Source organism: Lutra lutra, chromosome 6, assembly GCF_902655055.1.
Source record: "Lutra lutra chromosome 6, mLutLut1.2, whole genome shotgun sequence".
NCBI lineage: Eukaryota > Metazoa > Chordata > Mammalia > Carnivora > Mustelidae > Lutra > Lutra lutra.
Window position 1 is genome coordinate 30,650,779 of NC_062283.1, and position 20,114 is coordinate 30,670,892.

Here is a 20,114-nt window from a genome sequence, read left to right on the forward strand (position 1 = left end):
AAAGAAATGACAGTTCTCCAGCCACCAACCCTACCTTTATAGAAGACTGTGATCTACGTAATAGAGAATTCAAAATAACTGTCAGAACGGAATTCAATAAGATACAAGAGAATCAGGCAATTCAATGAACTCAGTAATAAAATGAATGGATAGAAGGAGTACTTTACCCAAGAGACCAAATTTCTAAAAAAGCACCAAGCAGAAATTCTGGAGCTGAACTCAGTAAATGAGATGAAGAATGCATTAGAAACATTGGAAATAGAGCAGGTCAGGTGGAAGAGAGAATACACGATCTGAAAGGTGGAATCCAGAAATGATTCAGGTAGAAGTGAAGAGAACTAAGGTTTATTATTATTTTTTAAAGTGAAGAAACCCTGAGGTGCTTGGCTGCTTCAGATAGTGGAGCATCTGACTCTTGATCTTTGGATTGCGACCTGGAGCCCTACGTTGCATGTAGAGATTACTTAAAAGAAAAACAAGCTTAAAAAATGAAGAAATCCTGCAAGAGCTACCAGTCTCCATTAGGAGAGCCAGTTAAGAATAGTGGGTATACCAAAAGCAGAAGAGAAGGAGAAGAGGGGCAGAGCTGTTATTACAAAAGTGTCATCTGAGAACTTCCCAATCCTGGGGAAAGAACTGGACATAGAAGTCTGTGAAGTTAATACGTAACCTTATTATCTCAATACAAAAATACCATCTCCAAGACACTTTCTGATGACACTGTCAAATGTCAAAGATAAAGAAGGAATCTTGAAAGTATAAAAGAAAGTATTGTAAAAATGAGCTCCCATAGGAGAGATCATCAGCAGATTTCTCAGCGGAAACTCTGTAGGCCAGGGGGAGTGGAATGACACACTCATCGCATTAACAAATAAATATTGCCAGACAAGAAATCTGTATCCAGGATTTATCTTCAGATATGAAGGAGAAATAAAGACTTTCCCAGACAAAGCAAACTTGAGGGAATCCCCCACCACTAGTCCTGCCTCCAAGACATATTGAGCGGAACTTTAATACTGTAATGAAAAGATGAAGGTACAGAGACTCTGAGTAAGCTGGCAGACAGAGTGAGAAACTGTAACCTTATTTTAGAATAGGGCATTAAACACTTAATGATAACAGCAGTGGCTAAAGTTATTAAAAATAACTAGAGCTACTACAGTTGGTAACAAACCTATATCAGGAAAAGAGTTTGTGACAGCAAAAATGTAAAAGGGGAGGAGGAAAATGAGAACTGCTATGTAGGTAAATGAAGAAAAGCTGCCAACAGCAGGAAAAGCACCATTTAATCTATCAAACAGTTTATACAAAACTCATGTTAAGACAAAACAATATCTAGAGCAGAGAGAACCTTAAAAAGGGGGAAACTAGGGAATCATCATGGAAAACCAGCAAGTGATAAAAGTAGACAGAAACACAAAGAAGGCGAAATAATAATGATAGAAAACAACCAGAAAATAAAAGATAAAAGGACAATAGTAAGTCCTTACATATCAATAATCACTTAAACGTAAGTGGATTGACTTTACCAATCAAAAGACAGAGGGTGCCTTGATAAATTAAAAACATAGACCCCAGTTTGTGATCCTTTCAAAAGGGTCTTTTTGCTGTACAATGGGCAAATGTAGGTTTATAGCGGAGGAATGGATGTGAATAACCCAAGAAAATGGTACTAAAAAGAAAGCAGGTGTAGCCATATGTACATCAGACAAGATAGACTTCAAGTCAAAAAGAAGATATAACAGTTGTAAATACATGTGCTTAACACCTGAATATTGAAATACATTAAAAAAATGCAGATCTTAAGGGAGAAATAGACAATAATCCAGTAATAGCAGGGACCTTAATACCCCATGGTCCACAATGGATGGATCATCCAGATGCAGAATCAGCAAGGAAATAGAACGTAACCACACTTCAGAAAAGAAAATGACAGACATTTACAGAACATTCTGTCCAGCTGCAGAGGAATGCATATTCTTCTCACGTGTTCATTGAACGTTCTCCAGGATAGATCCCCTGATGGAACACAGAAATCTTAACAAAATTAAGAAGACTGAAACCATATCAGCCAACTTCTCTGACCACGTTGGTATGAAAGTAAAAATGAACAAGAGGAAACTGAGTAGACCTAAAAATATGTAGGAAAGAGATGACAAAATTTTAAACATCGAGGCCAGACACTTGGTTCTTGGACTAGTCTTCAAAGCATATGCAGAACTACATTGTATTAGTTGCATTATTACCTTAGCTGCACGTCATGTTTTATTCCCTACTGAGGACGTTTTTGCATCTCTTAACCTCATGCATGATCAATCATTTACTTTGCTTTTTACCCCTACTCCCTGTTTACCCACTGATTATAGAAACCTAATGTGGAGTGGGAAGAAACATTTGTCTCCAAATTATCTGACATACCTGATCATTCCAGGTCCTGAATGGGGTGTCTTATTTTCTGGAACAATATAGAGCTCCAGATTGTTTCAAGGCCCACCCTCTCAAGGTTTCCAGAAACATCTCATCCTCCTCTCATACATTCACCTCCTTCCCCAAACAAGTAGTGGCTGTCCCTTTTCCTCCAGAGAGCAATGCAGCCTTGGGAATGATAGCCAGCCTTCTCACTGGGCTTTCTTTCCTTGTGATAATGAAGCTTTCTTTACCTCAAAACCCACGTCTCAGACATTGGCTTACTGGGCATTGGGTGCTCAACTTGTCTGAGTTTGTAACACAATCAATAGGTCAAAGAGGAAATCAAAAGGGAAATAAATAATGGTCTCAAACAAGTGAAAATGAAAATACAATATATCAAATTTTGTGGGTTGCAGTAAAAGCAGTTCTGAGAGGAAGTTTACAGCAACAAAAAATTAGAAAGATCTCAAATAAACAATCTACCTTTACACTTCAATGAACTAGAAAAAGAGGAACAAATTAAGCCCAAAGTTAAAAAAAGGAAAGAAATAATAAAAATCAGAGCAGAAGTAAATGAAACAGAGATCAGAAAAACAAGAGAAAGGATTGATGAAACTAAAAGCTGGTTCTAGAAGATGATGAACACAAACTGGCAAAAAGTTACCTAGTCTAAGAAAAAAAGAGACACAGTACTGTACGGTGACTAATATAATAAAAAAGAAGAAATAAAAGAGGGTTATTAGAACGGATAGGACAGGAATATGTCCTATCATGAAAGACTATGAATAATTGCATACCAACAAATTATATATCTAAATGAAATGGGTCCATTCCTAGAAACACACAACGGACCAAGACTGACTTAGGAAGATATAGACAACCTGAACAGACCAGTCTAGTCATCTGAGAGGCACAGGTGGAGACTGAAGGGCAGGAAGACAGGCTTGTAGGGGAGGCACAGACACCAGAGAGCCTGGGGTTGAGGAACACATGGGGGCCTACAGGCCCCCACATTGCGACTGGCATACACAAGGAGCTCTCCTTATGGCCATTCTCTGCCCACTGATAACCAGATGAGCTCTGACCTGGCTGAGTTCCAAGAGCCCCCTCAACTTGCCTCTGTATTCATCGTGGAGCCCTGGGCACCAGGAGCTTTGGAACAGTTACAGAGAGATTCCAGAAAAATGGTGTCCCCACTCCACTGCTATCCCTGCCAGAAAGACAGCTCTCCCTGTGGTCCTGCCTATTTGTCTCTTCCCCCAGAGCTCAGCTGGTAGAGGATGTGCCCTGGGACAATGTCCCTGCAGAGAAGGGGCAGGTCTTTCTACTACCATCTGACTGAATAGGACAAGAACTGACTCTGCCTTCACACCAGTGTGAGGAACCCCAACCCTCAGGACACTTATCCAGGCCCTGCCCTTCCTAGCATCCTGCACAGCTGCTATGGAGATTTTCTGAATGGCAAAGTGCACTCCAAAGTCCCTGTTATTGAAGAGAACTTGTTAGAGGACAAAGATTTTTTGAAGCCATGCCATGCTTGGAAGCTGTCCTTATGTTCTTCCTGATCTTTGTCCTGTGAACTCCTTGCAATTAACACCTTTCTGATGTTAATCAGAGCAACATGTAGTCCCTGACCAGCCTGCCAATGTGCCTGTCCTTCCACCAGCCATGAACACAGGAAGCTCCCTACCTGATCTCACCAACCTGCACTTTCCCCTGGCACTTCTCATCCCCCAGGGCCCTGAGGAGACAACCTACCCCAGCCTGAGTGAGGGCATCAGTACCTCCAAATTAAGACACAGCATGATCCACCTCAGGATCAGTGGGGGCCAGTGCCTGGACCAAGCTTGGGCTATGATGAGTCAGGACTTTACTCCCTGCTCAACTACCCATCCTGTGGTCTTCCCTGGGCAATCCCAACCCCTAGGCTTCTTGGACATTCCCCACCCCCATGTTCAAGGCTCTGATAGCTACTTCTCACTGTCAGCCTCCTCCCTCCTCACTCAGTGCTCTGGTTCTCACATTCTCCAATTCCTTCCCCTCTGCTTCCTCTCCTGTGCTGGGTAACCCCCTTACCCAGCTTCTTCCCCTGCAATCCCTTCCTGCCACTATCATGTGCCCCTCAGCTGCCTGAGGTTGCCCAAGGGCCCAGCTGACACCCAAGAGCAGCTGCCCAAAAAGTTTTTGACAACAATGTCACCTGCCTTGTCCTGCATCACTCAGGGTGTCCCCCAGATATCAGCACATCGTCCACTGACCAGAGGCTGCCTCCATACCCATACAACCCCCCAGATTTGGTTCTGTCCACCCAACCACCTACCCGAAAGCCTCTATAGCATCCAGCGATGTCCTCTCAGGCCTGCTCAAAGCACCTTCAGGTGGGAAGCACCTGGGCAGCCCACCACACTGTGGGACACTATACCCACCCAGCTCAATGTGCATGAGCAAGCATTTTACCATTAGCCATTGAGGGACTTCAGCCTGGGAAACCTGTTTCCTCACAGCGTGCTTTTTGATGACTGCTGCTCTGACTTGTTTGTCCCCTGGCACGCACACACTCTGTCTCAGCAGCAGGAACAGTTTAGCATGGAAGCCCATCAACCAGCCTGGTGTTGGACCCCCCAGCTTTTCTGAGGGGCCTTTAATTTTAGGGGACAAGGGGCCAATTAGCGGCCTCCAGGACCCCCATGCCCTCAATCACCAGAACTTGACCCTCTGTTCCTGCCATGGCTCAGGGCCTAACATCATCCTCCCAGGAGAGTCCTCCCCAGGTTATTGTAATGAGATTGTGGCAGCCCTGGCTGGAGTGCCTGGCAGATGCTGGCAAGGATGTGGAGAAAGGGGAACCCTCCTACACTGTTGATGGGAATGCATGCTGGTGCAACCACTCTGGAAAACAGCATGGAGGTTCCTCAAAAAGTTGAAAATAGAGCTACCTTATGACTCAGCAATTTCACTACTGGGTATTTACCCTAAGGATACAAAGGTAGCGATCTGAAGGGGCACGTGCACCTGAATGTTTATAGCAGCAGGGTCCCCAATAGCCAAACTATGGAAATAACCTAGATGTCCATCAAGAGATGAATGGATAAAGAAGATGTGGTATATATATATATATATATAATGGAATACTATGCAACCATCAAAGAAAAATGAAATCTTGCCATTTGCGATGATGTGGTAGAACTAGAGGGTTTTATGCTTAGCGAAATAAGTCAATCAGGGAAAGACAACTATCATATGATCTCCCTGATATGGGAAGTGGATGCAACGTGGTGGGTTTGGGGGGTAGAAAAAGAATAAATGAAACAAGATGGGATCGGGAGGGAGACAAACCGTAAGAGACTCTTACTGCCATAAAACAAATTGAGGGTGACTGGGGGGAGGGGGATAGGGAGTGGGTGGTAGGGTTATGGACATTGAGGAGGATATGTGATATGGTGAGTGCTGTGAAGTGTATAAGCCTGGTGATTCACAGACCTAGACCCCTTGGGCTAATAATACATTATATGTTTATTAAAAAATTTAAAGAATTTGATAACAATACAAAACAAAACCCCAAAAACTCCCAAAAGAAAACCTCATGGTCAAATGACTTCACTAGTGAATTCTAATGAACATGCAGTGGAAAATTAATACCAATACTCCTCAAACTCTCCCAGAATGTTAAGGAAGAGGCAACAATTTCAAATTCATTCTACAAAGGCAGTATTATTTGTATAGCAAACCAGATAAGGATACCACCGCAACAAAAAAAGCAATAAACCAGTATCCTTGAAGACTACAGATGGAAAAATTCTCAGCAAAGTGTTATCAAACTGAGTTCAAACATTAAACAAATTAGACACCATGGCTAAATGGGATTTATCTGTGGGATGCAAGGGTAGTTGAACCTACAAAGATCAATAAGTGTAATTCAATACACCAAGAAAATGAAAGGTAAAAATCACATGATCATCTCAAAAGTTACCCAAAGAAATTAGACAAAATATACCATTCTTTTATGATAAAACTCTTAATAGATTGGATATAGAATGAGCATACCTCTACATAATAAAGGCTACCTACAGGAAACCCACAGCAAACATCCTACTCAATGAATAAAAATTGAAAGCATTTCCTCTAAGAACAGGAACATAACAAGGAAGGACACTCACACCACCTCTATTCAATATAGTAGCAGAAGTCCTAGCTAGAGCAATTAGGCAAGAGAAAGAAATAAAAGCCTTCCACATCAGGAAGGAAGAAGTGAAAATGTCACTCTTTGCAAATATCATCTTACATACAGAAAAATCTGAAGAGTCAATAAAAAAATCTGTTGAAAGTAATCAATGATTCAATAAAGTGACATATTACAAATTGACTTACAAAAATCAGTGGCATCCTTGTACCCTAACGGTGAAGCATCAGAAAATGAAAACAGCATCAAAAGCAACAAAATAGAAATATAAGAAACCAGGGAAGTGAAGGACCCGTACAATGAAAACTACAAGCCTTTCCTGAAAGAAGTTGAAGACACAAACAAATGGAAACACATCCCATGTTCATGATTTGAAGAATTAATACTGTTGAAATGACCATGTTACACAAAGCCATTACAGAGTCAATGTGATCTCAATCAAAATACCAAAGGCGTTTTTTATAAAAATAGAAGAAATCATTCAAGACTCCAAATAGCCAAAGCAATCCTGCAAAAAGAGAGCAAAGCTGGAGGTAGCACATTTCCTCATTTCAAACCATACCTCAAAGCCATAGTAACAGAATACAATGTGGTAATGGCACAAAAAATCAACATATGCACCAATATGAATAGAGAGCCCAGAATTAAATCCCAACCGCTGTGGTCAACCAATAATAGGTAAGGAAGCCAAGAACACCCAATGAAAAGGATAGACCCTTCAAGAAATGGTGCTGGGAACACTGGAGAAACACAAGCAGAACAATGAACTCTTTGGATCATCTACTCTTTTCAGAATATATTTTCAATGTGCAGCTAATAAATATGCACAGACATTATACAGATTATAAAAAGAAATTCAAGCAACTCATTAAGAGAGTTAAGTTCAAAGCTTTCTAATAGAAGTTCCCTTTTTTATAGTAGAAGTTCTAATATGATTTCTGTCTCCCCTCCTGCCTGTCTGATCTCTGGAGCACTCCTATTGCTGGTGCTCCCAATCCGATGCCCTCTGTTTAGAGTTCATCTGAGCCAGGTGGATCTGACTCCTGTAGGATTTGGCCACACAACCAAATGACCCTTGACACGTGCTCTCCTATTGTTGAGTTTCTGTCACTCAGATTTAAAATGAGGAAAAGACTCTCCTCTGAGGATTAGAGTAAATTATTTATTGAAATAAAGTACATAATGTTCAGAGTGAAATGGCACCTGGTGAATGGTGGGCCTGATTATTTGGTGAAAGTCAGCAGAGAGCAGAATCCTGGCCTCATGGTTTCAGCCTACAGTCCAGCCTTTGCAGATAAGTTTCTCTGACAGAGACTCTGATTCCAATCAGCCTCTCAGGGTTGGTCAGGGTCTCCCTTGCTTTTTCTGCCCCAGGCCTCTCTCCCTTGATGCTTTCAAGGTGAGAGGCCAAAGTGCCAGTTCTCCAGGCCTTTTCCCATAACTTGGCACTCACATCCCTACCCCCAGGATTTGCCCATTTCAGCCTTGTCCTTGGATGGGCCTGACCTACATGGGACTGAGAGAATGAGTACATTCTTCCAGGTCACACTTGCTCTCTGCAAATGATTCACTGACATTGCAGGGACTGAGGAATGCGATTGAGACACTCTGGGCATTTCTGTGAACATGTACTAGTGGTCTGTTAGTTGTTCTTCTCTCTTTTCCTCAACTTCTTTCCTTTCCATCAACTTGTCTTCTATGTCACTTACTCTCTCTTCTGCCTCATTTACCCTAGCTCATCCAACATCCAGTTTAGACTGCATCTTAGTTAAAACATTTTAAATTTAGGCCTGATTGGATTTCATTTCTGCACTATGAGACTGTCTAGTGTCTTTTAATCTTTTTTTCAGGCCCAGCTAGTAACTTTATACTTATTATCCTGAATTACATCTCCAAAACTTTACTTATATGAATATTGATTAGATCCATGACAGCATTAACTCTGGTTCTTTCTTTTGTTGTGAATTCCTCCTTCTAGTCATTTTGTTCAGAGGAGAATGGATGAACAAGTGAAATAAATCAAAAACATCAACCATGACCCATGTGAAATACACACCAGACAAATCCAAAGAAGTCAAAACTGCAGCTGCCACCCTCACCCACCCAGACTGGGATCACTTGTGGTCTTGGTGGTACAAACATGCAGCCAAGAATACTTTATCCAGCAAGGCTGTGATTCAGAACAGATGGAGAGACAAAGAGCTTCCAGAACAGGCAGAAACTGAAAGAATATGTGACCACTAAGCCAGCCCTGCAAGAAATATTAAGGGCAATTCAATAAAAGGAGAAAGTCCCCAAGAGTGATATAGAACAGAAATATACAGACACAATCTACAGAAACAAGGACAGCCAGCGTGAGGACAATAAAATCCCATCTTTCAATAATCACTTTCAACGTGAACGCCCTAAATGCTCCCATAAAATGACACAGGGTTGCAGATTGCATAAAAAGGACCCATCCATATGCTTTCTATAAGAGACTCATGTTGAACTTAAAGATACATTTAGATCGAAAGTGAAGGGATTGATAACCATTGTTCATGCCACCAGACCTCAAAAGAAAGCCGAAGAAGCAATTCTCATATCAGATAAATTAGATTTTAAGATAAGGACTGTAGTTAGAGATACAGAAATACAGTATGTCATTCTTAAAGTGTCCATCCAACAAGAGGATCTAACGATTGTAAATATTTATGCCCCCAACATGGGAGCAGCCAACTACATAAGCCAACTATTACCAAAACATGATAGTTAGATAGATAGATAGATAGATACAGATAGATAGATAGATAATAACACCTTAATAGTAGGAGACCTCAACACTCAACTCTCAGCAATAGATCGTCTAAGCAGAAAATCAAAGAAGAAACAAGAGCCTTGAATGACACACTGCACCAGAAAAACCTCATAGGTATATACAGAACATTCCCCTGAAACAACAGAATACTCATTCTTCTCAAGCACACATAGAACTTTCTCCAGAATAGACCACATACTGGGTCACAAATCAGGTTCTCAACCCATACTGAAAGACTGAGATGCTTTCCCGCATATTCTCAGACCACAATGCTTTCTTTGAAACCAGAACTGAGCTACAAGAAAAAGTTTGGAAAAAATTCAAACGCTTGGAAGCTAGAGATCATCCTGCTCAAGAATGTTTGGGTCAACCAGAAATCAAAGAAGAACTTAAACAATTCATGGAAACCATTGAGAATGAAAACACATCATTATAAAACCTATGGGATATGACAAAGGCAGTCTTAAGGGGGAAATACATAGCCAGCCAAGCCTCAGAAAAATAGAAAAATCCCAAATTCACCACCCAACTTTACACTTTAAGGAACTGAAGAAAAAACAACAAATGAAGCCTAAGGCACACACGAGAAGAGAACTAATTAAGATTAGAGGAGGGATCAATGAATTAGAAACCAGAAATGCCAAGAGTAGATCAACAAAACTAGAAACTGGTTCTTTGAAAGAATTAATAAGATCAATAAACCACTGGCCAGACTTATCCAAAAGAACAGAGAAAGGACCCAAATGAATAATATTATGAATGACAGGGGATGATCACAACAAACACCAAGGAAATAGAAACAAATATTAGAGATTATTATCAACAAACATATGCCAATAAAGTAAGCAACATGGAAGAAATGGATGCCTTCCTGGAAACCTATGAACTACCAAGACAGAAACAGGCAGAAACTGACAACCTGAATAGACCCATAACCAGTAACAAGGTTGAAACAGTGATCAAAAACCTCCCAAAAAACAAGTGTCCAGGACATAATGGATTCCCTGTGGAATTCTACCAAACATTCAAAGAAGAAATAACACCTATTCTCCTGAAGCTGTTTCAAAACATAGAAACAGAAAGAAAGCTTCCAGACTCATTCTGTGAGCCCAGCATTACCTTGATCCCCAAACCAGGCAAAGACCCCATCAAAAAGGAGAATTTCAGACCCACATCTCTGATGAATATGGATGTCAAGATTTTCAAAAAGATCCTACCTAACAGGATCCAACAGTGCCTAAAAAGAGTCCATTGCAAAGAGTACATTAAGAGATTATCCATCAGGACCAGGTGGGATTTATCCCTGGGATGCAAGAGTAGTTCGACATTGGCAAATCAATGTATAGAACACATTAATTAGAGGAGAGAGAAGAACCATATGGTTCTCTCAACTGGTGCAGAAAAAGCATTTGACAAAATACAGCATCCTTTCCTGACTGAAACTCTTTAGAGTATGGGGATAGAGGGAATATTACTCAATTTTACAAAAACTGTTTATGAAAAGCCCACAAAGAATATCATTCTCAATGGGGAAAAGCTGAGATCCTTTCCCTTAAGATCAGGAACACAAAAAGGATGCCCACTATCCTCACTGTTGCTCAACATAGTACTAGAAGTCCTAGCCTCAGCAATCAACAACAAAAAGAAAGAAAAGGTATTGAAATTGGCAAAGAAGAAGTCAAACTCTCTCACTTCACAGATGACATGATACTTTATATGGAAAACTGTTGCGGCCGGTGCGACAAGAGGGAACAGGGTTGAAGGATAGGAGAATGAAGAAAGGGAATGTGGGGAACAGGAGGGACACAGGCAAACGTGTCAAGCAAGTGCCAAAGTTTATTTTGCAGAGTTCTGATTTATACCACACAGTAAGGGAATCACCTCCTGTACATCTGGTGCTAATTTCTATTTTGGCCTGGGAATAGCTGGTCGTGCAGAGATATCAGACCGCCTTGACCTTCGTGGTTGGGACACTTAGGCCATAACTCAATATTCACAAAACACAGGAGCCTTATTAGCTTAGTCTTGAGACAGCAGCTGCAATGGCAACAAGCCAAACCTCCCAATGTTCTCATATCAATCACCAGGGACACACGGTGGCATTCTAGAAATAGCTCGCTACCTGTGAAGGTCCTCGGTTGAAGAGGTTCCCAAGAACTGTTGCTCTATTGGGTTAACCCCTTCTAAGCACGAGGCCCCCAACAGAAAACCCAAAAGACTCTACTCCCAAATTACTAGAACTCATACAGCAATTCAGTAATAAGACAGGATACGAAATCAATGCAGAGAAATCAGTTGCTTTCCTATACACTAACAATGTAACTGTAGAAAGAGAATTTAAGGAATCAATTCCATTTACAACAGCACCAAAAACCAGAAGATACCTTTCAAAAAACCTAACCAAGGAGGTGAAGTAACTACAAAGAAGACATCCAAATGGCCAACAAACACATGAAGAAATGCTCAACATCCCTTGGCATCAAGGAAATATAATTCAAAACCACCATGAGATACCACTTCATACCAGTCAAAAATGGCTAAAATTAACAATTTAGGAATTGACAGATGTTGGCGAGGATGTAGAAAAAGGGGAACCCTCCTACACTGTAGGTGGGAATGCAAGCTGGTGCAGCCACTCTGGCAAACAGTATGGAGGTTCCTCAAAAAGTTGAAAATAGAGTTACCCTGTGACCCAGCAATCGCACTACTGGGTATTTACCCCCAAAGATACAAACATAGTTATCCAAAGGGCACATGCACCTCAATGTTTATAGCAGCAATGTCCACAATACCCAACTAGGAAAAGGGCCTAGATGTCCATCAACAGAAGAATGGATAAAGAAGATGTGATTGATATATCTATATATATATCATCTATATCTATATCTATATCAATCTATCTATCTATCTATATATTTATATGTACACACACACACATACACACACACACACACTAGAATATTATATAGCCAGTAAAAATAAAAAAGAAATCTTGCCATTTGCAATGACATGGCTGGAACTAGGGGGTTCAATTAGAGAAAGACAACTATTGTATTACCTCACTGATGTGTGGATTTTGAGAAACAAGGCAGACGATCATGGGGGATGAGAGGAAAAATTGAAATGAAATGGGTTGAAACCAGTGAGAGAGACAAATCATAAAAGACTTTTAATCTCAAGAAAAAACTGAGGGTTCCTGGAGTGGTGGATGCTGGGAAGGATAAGATGACTGGGTGATGGACATTGGGGAGGGTATGTGCTATGGTGAGTGATGTGAATTGTGTAAGACTGATAATCAGGGGTACAGGCCTGTACCCCTGAAACAAATAATACATTATATGTTCATTAAAAAAGACTTAAAGATGTGAGGGCGATCTGACTGTGGCATCTGTCACCCCATTGTTCACCAGGGTAGATTCGGCTGATCTGGCTGGCTAGGCGGGTGTCCCCTTCCTCCCTCACCACTCCATGTACATCCGTCCCAAAGCTGCACACTCAGTTGAAGAGGATGACCTTCCCCGATAGAGCAGAAGACCGTTCTTGGGTCAAAGGTATACAGGTAGCTGTGCTCCCCTGCTAGAACCTCCAAACAAGCTCTCTAGGTTCATTTGTAGGAGAACGTAGGATAGTCAAGCTTCCAAGACCCCAGACACACCCAAATGAGGCTCTGCACGTGGCAGTCTGCCTTAAAAAAAAAAGGCAAAAACAAAGAGTCAATAAAGTAAAACTAATTGAAAAAGGAAATAACAGAAAAAAGAAAAGGAAAAATTTTAAATGAAAGATAAATCATGAAAAAAAAACCCTTAAATTCTCTCTATTATTTTCCTCTAGTGCTAGAGTTTTGCAGTCCTGTGTGCTCTGTAAACTTGGTGTTCCCTGTTGTTTCATTTGGTCTTCTGAGGAAGGGGCCTGCTGCTCTGAATCTCAGGTGCCTTTGCCTGGGCGGAGTTGCACAGCCCCTTGTCAGGGGCCTGGACTTGGGCTGAGCTGCTACTGATTGCCCTATGTGGCTTTTGTTCCCCATAGGTGTTCTGCGTCTCTCTAGAGGATGAAAACAAGTAAGGCCTTGTGCAATCTTGAGTCCCGGTGCCAAGAGATGGCAGTCCCCTCTCTTCACTAAACCCTGAAGGATAAGTGGTCTTCACTTTTGTGTGTGCCAAAGTCTAAAGACTCCTGTGGTGTGTGCTTGCACAGATCCTCCCAGCAGAATGCAAAAGCTCCCTGAATTTCTGTCCTTTGTAGGGTCCCCACACAGAGAGTGGTCACCCGGTCAGGCACTCCTCCATGCTGTCCTTCCTGGGGAAGGCATATGGCTACAAGTTTTCTGTCCTTTGCAGTACCCCTACACTCTGAGAGGTTGCCCAATTGTGCACACTCCCATGCCATCCCTGCTGGAGGAAGTCACAGGGCTGCCACTTTTTTCTCCTTTGCAGGACACCTGCAGGAGTGCTGTCACCGGATCATGCTGCAGTTCATGGTTTATGGCGAACCGAGTTGAGGGTCCCCTCCTGGGTTTGCTGACCCTCACTGCTTTCTTCATTCCAATGCTTAGGAACTCTGTCTGCTCATGCACCCCTGTTCTTTCTGTGACCCTGGAGATTCTAAGACCACACTGTCACACCTAGGATTCTGCCCTGCTTCTAACTCAGCACCTTTCGGCACAGATGTCTCCCATTGGAGCAGACTTATAAAGGTTCTAATAGTGGGCTCTGGGGCTATATCACTTTATAGTAGCCAGTTTACAAGGCTCTCTCCTTCCACTGATTATCTTCTGAGATATCCCCTCAGATTCTCCGGACCTCCTACTTCACAAAAAGTGGTCATATTTTGGTTTTTAGAATTCCTGCAATTCTTTTCTTACACCTCAGTCTGAATTCATAGGAGTTCAGAATGATTTGATAGTTATCTACCTAAATTCAGGGGACCAGATAAAACGAGGTCCCCTACTCTCTGCCATCTTGCCTCCCTCCCCACAATGCAAATTCTATAATCCATGCAAGAAGAGGAGGTGACTTATATCATACATAATGAATTTAACAGATCTTGCTCAATATGTTTGGTGTCAACAGTAGAAAGACTCCATATACTCTAAAGCCTTGGGTCACACATTGTGCAACACAGCTTTCCCTTCCCTGTATTTCCATAAACTAAGTCACCATCCACCACACACAATCACTGTCTTAGTGTTCATAAACACAAGTTTCCAATTTCACATCAGGTATTGACAGTCCAACCAATCCAAACCTCCTTCAGCAACAAATAATGATTGATCAGAACTATGAAGATCTTAGGGCACCTGGGTTGCTCAGTTGGTTAAGCATCTGACTCCTGATTTCAACCGAGGTCATGATGTTCCAGGTTGTGAGATGGAGGTGTGTGTTGGCTCCATGTTGGGTGTGGAGCCAGCTTAGGATTCTCTCTCTCCCTCTGTCTCTCACTGCCTCCATGTTCCCCCTCTCTCAAAACACCAAACCAAAACAAACAAACAAAAAAACCCATCACTGTTCTCAGCAGCAACTATTATGGAACACCCAAAGCACCTTCACACCACTGTATGAATGGATCCTCCAGCACGGGGATTTTCTTCAGCTCTATCGATAAAGAAAAGCTCTAAAGATGCAGAACATCACTATTAGGAGAAAAGGTAGTTGCTGGAACCGACACTTCTATAGAGTCATGGACGGATGAGATGTGAGGGAGCAGCTTCCTAGCGAGACAGGATTCACTTTTGCACCTGGGAAACCAGGGTACTGAGAAGAGATCAGGGGGATACCTTAAAAGGAAGGCAGGTCAAAGGACTGTAAGCCTGCATTATTGCCATAACGTTGCTATAGACTTACTGATAAACATCATTCTTTTGACTCTCTGTATGTAATTCTGTGTAAAGCCACAACATTATTTTCCATACATGTCCACTCCCTCACTGCATACTACAACAAAGGACCCTTCTGCTCGAAGACCCAACGGAGTAGTGTGTAAGCATTTTGAATGAATAATTTGAAAACACCATAAAGGCTTACTCATCTCAACAAAGTATTATGTCCCCTTGAAAATATAAGGACTATTTTCAGCCCCTTGCAGGACTGGCATCACAGATAATAGATCTTGCAGTGGGGCCAGGGTGTGTGGACACCGGATCACAGAAGAGTGGCATCTCTTTTCCTATCCATTCAACACCTCCACATACATGCTTGGAAAGGACGAAAACATACATTTCCTTTGTCTCTCATCCACAGCAGAGCAGGTATCAAAGGTAACAGTTCTCCAGGATGGTTAGCATCCTCTTAGAGCACCCAATAACTCATTATTTGCAGTGAAAACTTGGATGTAATAATGCCTTACTTTACTAACTACCCCTCGTCACTTGAAAAAAGAAGCAAAATTGAAATAAAACAAAAGCACTCATTTGGGGTCTTAGAATTGCAATTCAGGAACATCAATTCAGGTAGTAACCCAAATTGTGTCCCACTAGGGAACAAAAATTTGAGGGTTTTTACAACAACAGGGAATGCTTATATACGTTATTAAAAATAGTTATGATTGGTGTTGGTGGTAGAAAACTAACCTCAGCTAAATAGAATTGGTTCTCTGATGGCTAGAGCCATCATTGAGCAAAAGTCCATTATTGCTGCAAGTTGCAGAGATTCCTACAGAGCCCCTGGAATATTCCTTGTTTGGCCTTGTTCAAAAGTTCATTTATCCACCTAGTGAGGACAGGTGTAAGACCCACCTCCTTAATGGCCTTGGGCTCCATTTTAAAACATCTCAACATAAATGACCCCATTTCTTTTCACCTCTCACACATTTCAAAAGGTTAGAAGTCATATTTTAAGCATACTTATATTCTTAATATAAAAAAAGACCTAGGACACTTTCAGCTACTAAAATTATATCCTACAGCTATCAAGTCATAAGCTATACTTATTTGTTTCTTCACTAATGGTCCCTTAATGACAAATTTTATTAGCATCAGGTTATTATTTATAATGCAAAAACAGGAAGGAACAGAGTAGTAACATTTTCTATTTCTTGTATCTTTTTCAGTGAAACATCTACTTAGAAGCTCAGGGTTACTGTATTATCATTGCTATTTTGAAATCAGCTGGACAAAGATAGGAATTGATGTTCTACCAACACAAGTTCTATAAAAAGATCATTCTAGCTTCACAACGGATTTAGTGACATTTTACTTAAATAAACTAATTTGACCTAACCGAAAATGTTAGTAATTTTCTAGCTTAAATTCAATTAGTTTTAGTTACGGGTAGAAAGCCTAGATACCCAACTTGGCTGTTAAAAAAAAAATGGTAAACAGGTATTCCTAGAGGTCAGTATGCTCAGTGCCCATCATGCTGACTGCACACAACAGGCACGGAGTAGATGTGTGTGGATGAGATGATGGAAGAGTAGATGATGAGTGGACAGAACCAACTGAGCAAGCAAGGAGGAAGGAAGAGCAGGAGGTGAATAGGAAGACACAGAGAGTCCCTAAATCCAAGCTGTACACATAATATAATACAGAGAATAAGTATGGAGACATGCAGATGATGGCCATTTAGGTCCATCTGGTAAAGATAGGAGAGGATTATGCTAAGTGAAATAAGTCAAACAGAGAAAGTCAATTATCATATGGTTTCACTTATTTGTGAAACATACAAGGAATAGCATGGAGGAAATTAGGAGAAGGGAAAAATGAAGGCGGAGAAATTGGAGTGGGAGACAAACCATGAGAGACTATGGATTCTGGGAAACACACTGAGGATTTTAGAGGGGAGGGGGTAAGGGGAAGGGTGAGCCTGGTGATGGGTATTAAGGAGAGCAAGGATTGCATGGAGCGCCAGGTATAGCATGCAAACAATGAATCTTGGAACACTACATCAAAAACTAATGGTGCATTGTATGGTGACTACCATAACACACTAGGAGAGGAAATGGGAGTTCAGTCAGTCCTTTAGATGCTAAAGCAGGAGAGATAAGCAGTGTGTTCTAAGAGGGTCTGTACTGTGTCAGCCAGCAACATTGGGCTGCTAGGACCTCCATGCCTGCTGGGCTCAGGCTGATTCCCAAACCTGCAGAGCCACCAGTGTAGACAAGGCTGACTCCTAGAAAATCTTTCTGGGGTGGCAGCTTTCAGCCAGCACAGTTACTCCCCAGTTGGACTGGCTCCATGATAAAGTTCTAGGCATTCTATAATCAAGACTTGTGGGTGTCTCCTACTAGAGAATATCTCAAACCATCCTGCACTGCCCTGCTCTGACAAGGCAGTCCAGAGCCCTCCAGGTGTGTCCTCAGGAGCAAGAATAACCACATTTGTGCAGATAAGCTCTTGGAATGAGGCAGTGGCCAGGAACACCCAATAGCCCACTACTGGAACTCAGCCTCTCCCTACAGATGCCCTGGTTCAGATTCCAGACTCTTCTGAACTGTGTCACCCATGCATGTGCGGTCTGTACTCTGTCAGTTGGCCTTTGGCTCTTGGCCCCCCCCAAGCCTGTTGGGCTCAGTCTGGAGCCTGAAACTGCACAGCTTCCAGGGTAGACAGAGCTTACTCCCCCAAAATCTTCCTGAGGTGGCAATTTTAAACTGAGGATGGTCAGTTCCCATTGGGACAGGCTGCCTGATGGTGTCCTGGGCTCACCAGTAATCAAGCTTCTTGTGAAGGATACTCTAGCCAGTCGGCTGGGCTGATGCTGGGAAGGCAGGACAACTTCCTCCATCTCTGCCTTCAGGGGGACCATGCACATTTGTGCAGAGTAGAGTTTGCAGTTAGGCACACACTGGGTCCTGCAAGAGCTGAATCTTGTGACCTGGGCTCTTACAGACACTTGTCTTTCTGGATCCCTGACAGCACCAGTCTGCATAGCAGCACATGCCCAGAACACATACCTTCAGCAGATCATGGGTGTCAGGGCCCTCCATCCTGGGGAGTTAGTGCCTGTCCCCAAACGATGGTAGAATCTAGAGGATAGTGGAAGCCCATCCCCCATAAATCATTCTGAAGTAGCAGTTGCAAACTGGTGAGTCAGTCCTCATTTGAAGCTGTTGCCTCTTTTGGATTCAGGGCTTCAGATCTCTCTTACTGGAGGAGTCACTGGACAGTCATCCTGCCTCTTCTTGACTAGAGAGTTCACGATCCTGCCTCTTCTTGACTAGAGAGTTCACGATCCTCCAGATTTGCCTGCAGGGGGAATGGACACACTCTTTATTATGTTAAGACTTGGTGCTTGCAAATAGGTGTACCAGCTACCCACCCAGTCCTGAGCTGGCTAGTCACAGCTGAGGTGGGAGATCCTGAACTTCCAGGTTAGAAAAGTTTTCATGAGTTCACAAAGGCCCATATTTGTGCCTCACACACATAGGAATCATGAATCCTGCCTCAAAAAAAAAAAAAAAAAACTGATCTCTCGGTTCCTGTGATGTCTATGGGTACCTTCACATTCTCCTAAGCCATGGGAGAGGGCCGGAGACCTCGGTTCTAATCCTAGGCTTGGCACTAAACAGCCATATGACTCTGGCTGGACCCCAGTCTCTGCAAGGCCCTGCCCCTCATCTGTAAGAGGTGGTACTAGATTTAAGGGGTCTCCAAGCTCCATGATGATGTGGCCCCTCCCTCTCCTCACTAACTAAATGGGACATGGCTGAACGGGGGACTTTCCTGCGTGATGTTCCCTCCTTCCTACAACAAGCTGTTTCTACATGTGCATGTTTCATATTAAGTTTTCTGTTCCTGGGAGGGCACAGAAGTCATCATTTTGCTCGAGAGTGACCTGGGGAGTGCACTGGTCCCTGAACAGAGAGTGGTTGGATCTGACTGCCTCATGTGCAACAGCTCTGAGCAGGGCCATCACCAGTCCTGCTTGTGGGGAACATTTGCCTTTTACTTGGTGGCACCAGTGGCTCCTCAGGATGGCAGCGCCTCCCCTCAGCTCATCATCCTGACAGGCTCTCCCTGTGCCCTTGGCTCTGCCACAGTCCAGTGCTCAGTGCAGCTCAGGGAGCCCCCAGCAAGGCCAGATAATAGACTCTCACCTTGTAGTTTTGTCTCCCGGTAAAGTCAGTAAGGGCTCTGCTGAGCATCCTAGACTTGTGACCCTTGGTTACCAAGAGCCACATGAAAAGTGGAGTCACCAGAGCTGCTTGAAACAGCAGGAAGAATGGGCTTCCCCCCATTTGTGCAGCTCCCAATCTGCTGCAGAGATGTGAGCCCATTCCTCCACACCTGCTAGAGGGTCAAGGGACACCAGAGACATTGCCCATGAGGAGTGTTAAAATCAGAAAGCCTTTCCTGCGGTTAAGAGACATCGTCAGCCAAGGACAGCTTGGCCTGGCACTGAGCAAAACATGCATGGTTTGTAGAGGACCTCCTGACACTGCTTCCACATGGCCAGTGGCCTGGGAACTAACACCAACCTTTTCTTGCCTCAGCATCTATCTTCAGCTGGTCAATCCAGGTTGAAAAAGCACACTGCTTCCTACAAAGAGGGCACATGGTCCCATCACGGGAGTTCCTTGGCAGTTCTAAGGCACACTATGATGGACAGCGGTGCTCTGAGGGACAGTGGGGCTCAGCCAGCCCTACTGCCAGATCCCCCACCTACCCTGGGCTGGCTCAGCTGGGCCTCCATCATGCTGGGTGTCAGTCTACACTGCAGCATCTGAGTGCTCTGAAGTCACATGGCTTCACAGATACCATCTCATGCTTAGCCTACCACCTCCCAGTTCGATTCC

General features: G+C 42.8%; 2 pseudogenes; one reads left to right on the forward strand and one right to left on the reverse strand.

Annotated features, from left to right (window-relative positions):
• The window catches only part of LOC125103325 (butyrophilin-like protein 1), a 335,717-nt pseudogene that overhangs the window by 190,055 nt on the left and 125,548 nt on the right, over positions 1–20,114 (reverse strand).
• On the forward strand, positions 3,468–13,884 carry LOC125102529 (CREB-regulated transcription coactivator 2-like; annotated as a pseudogene).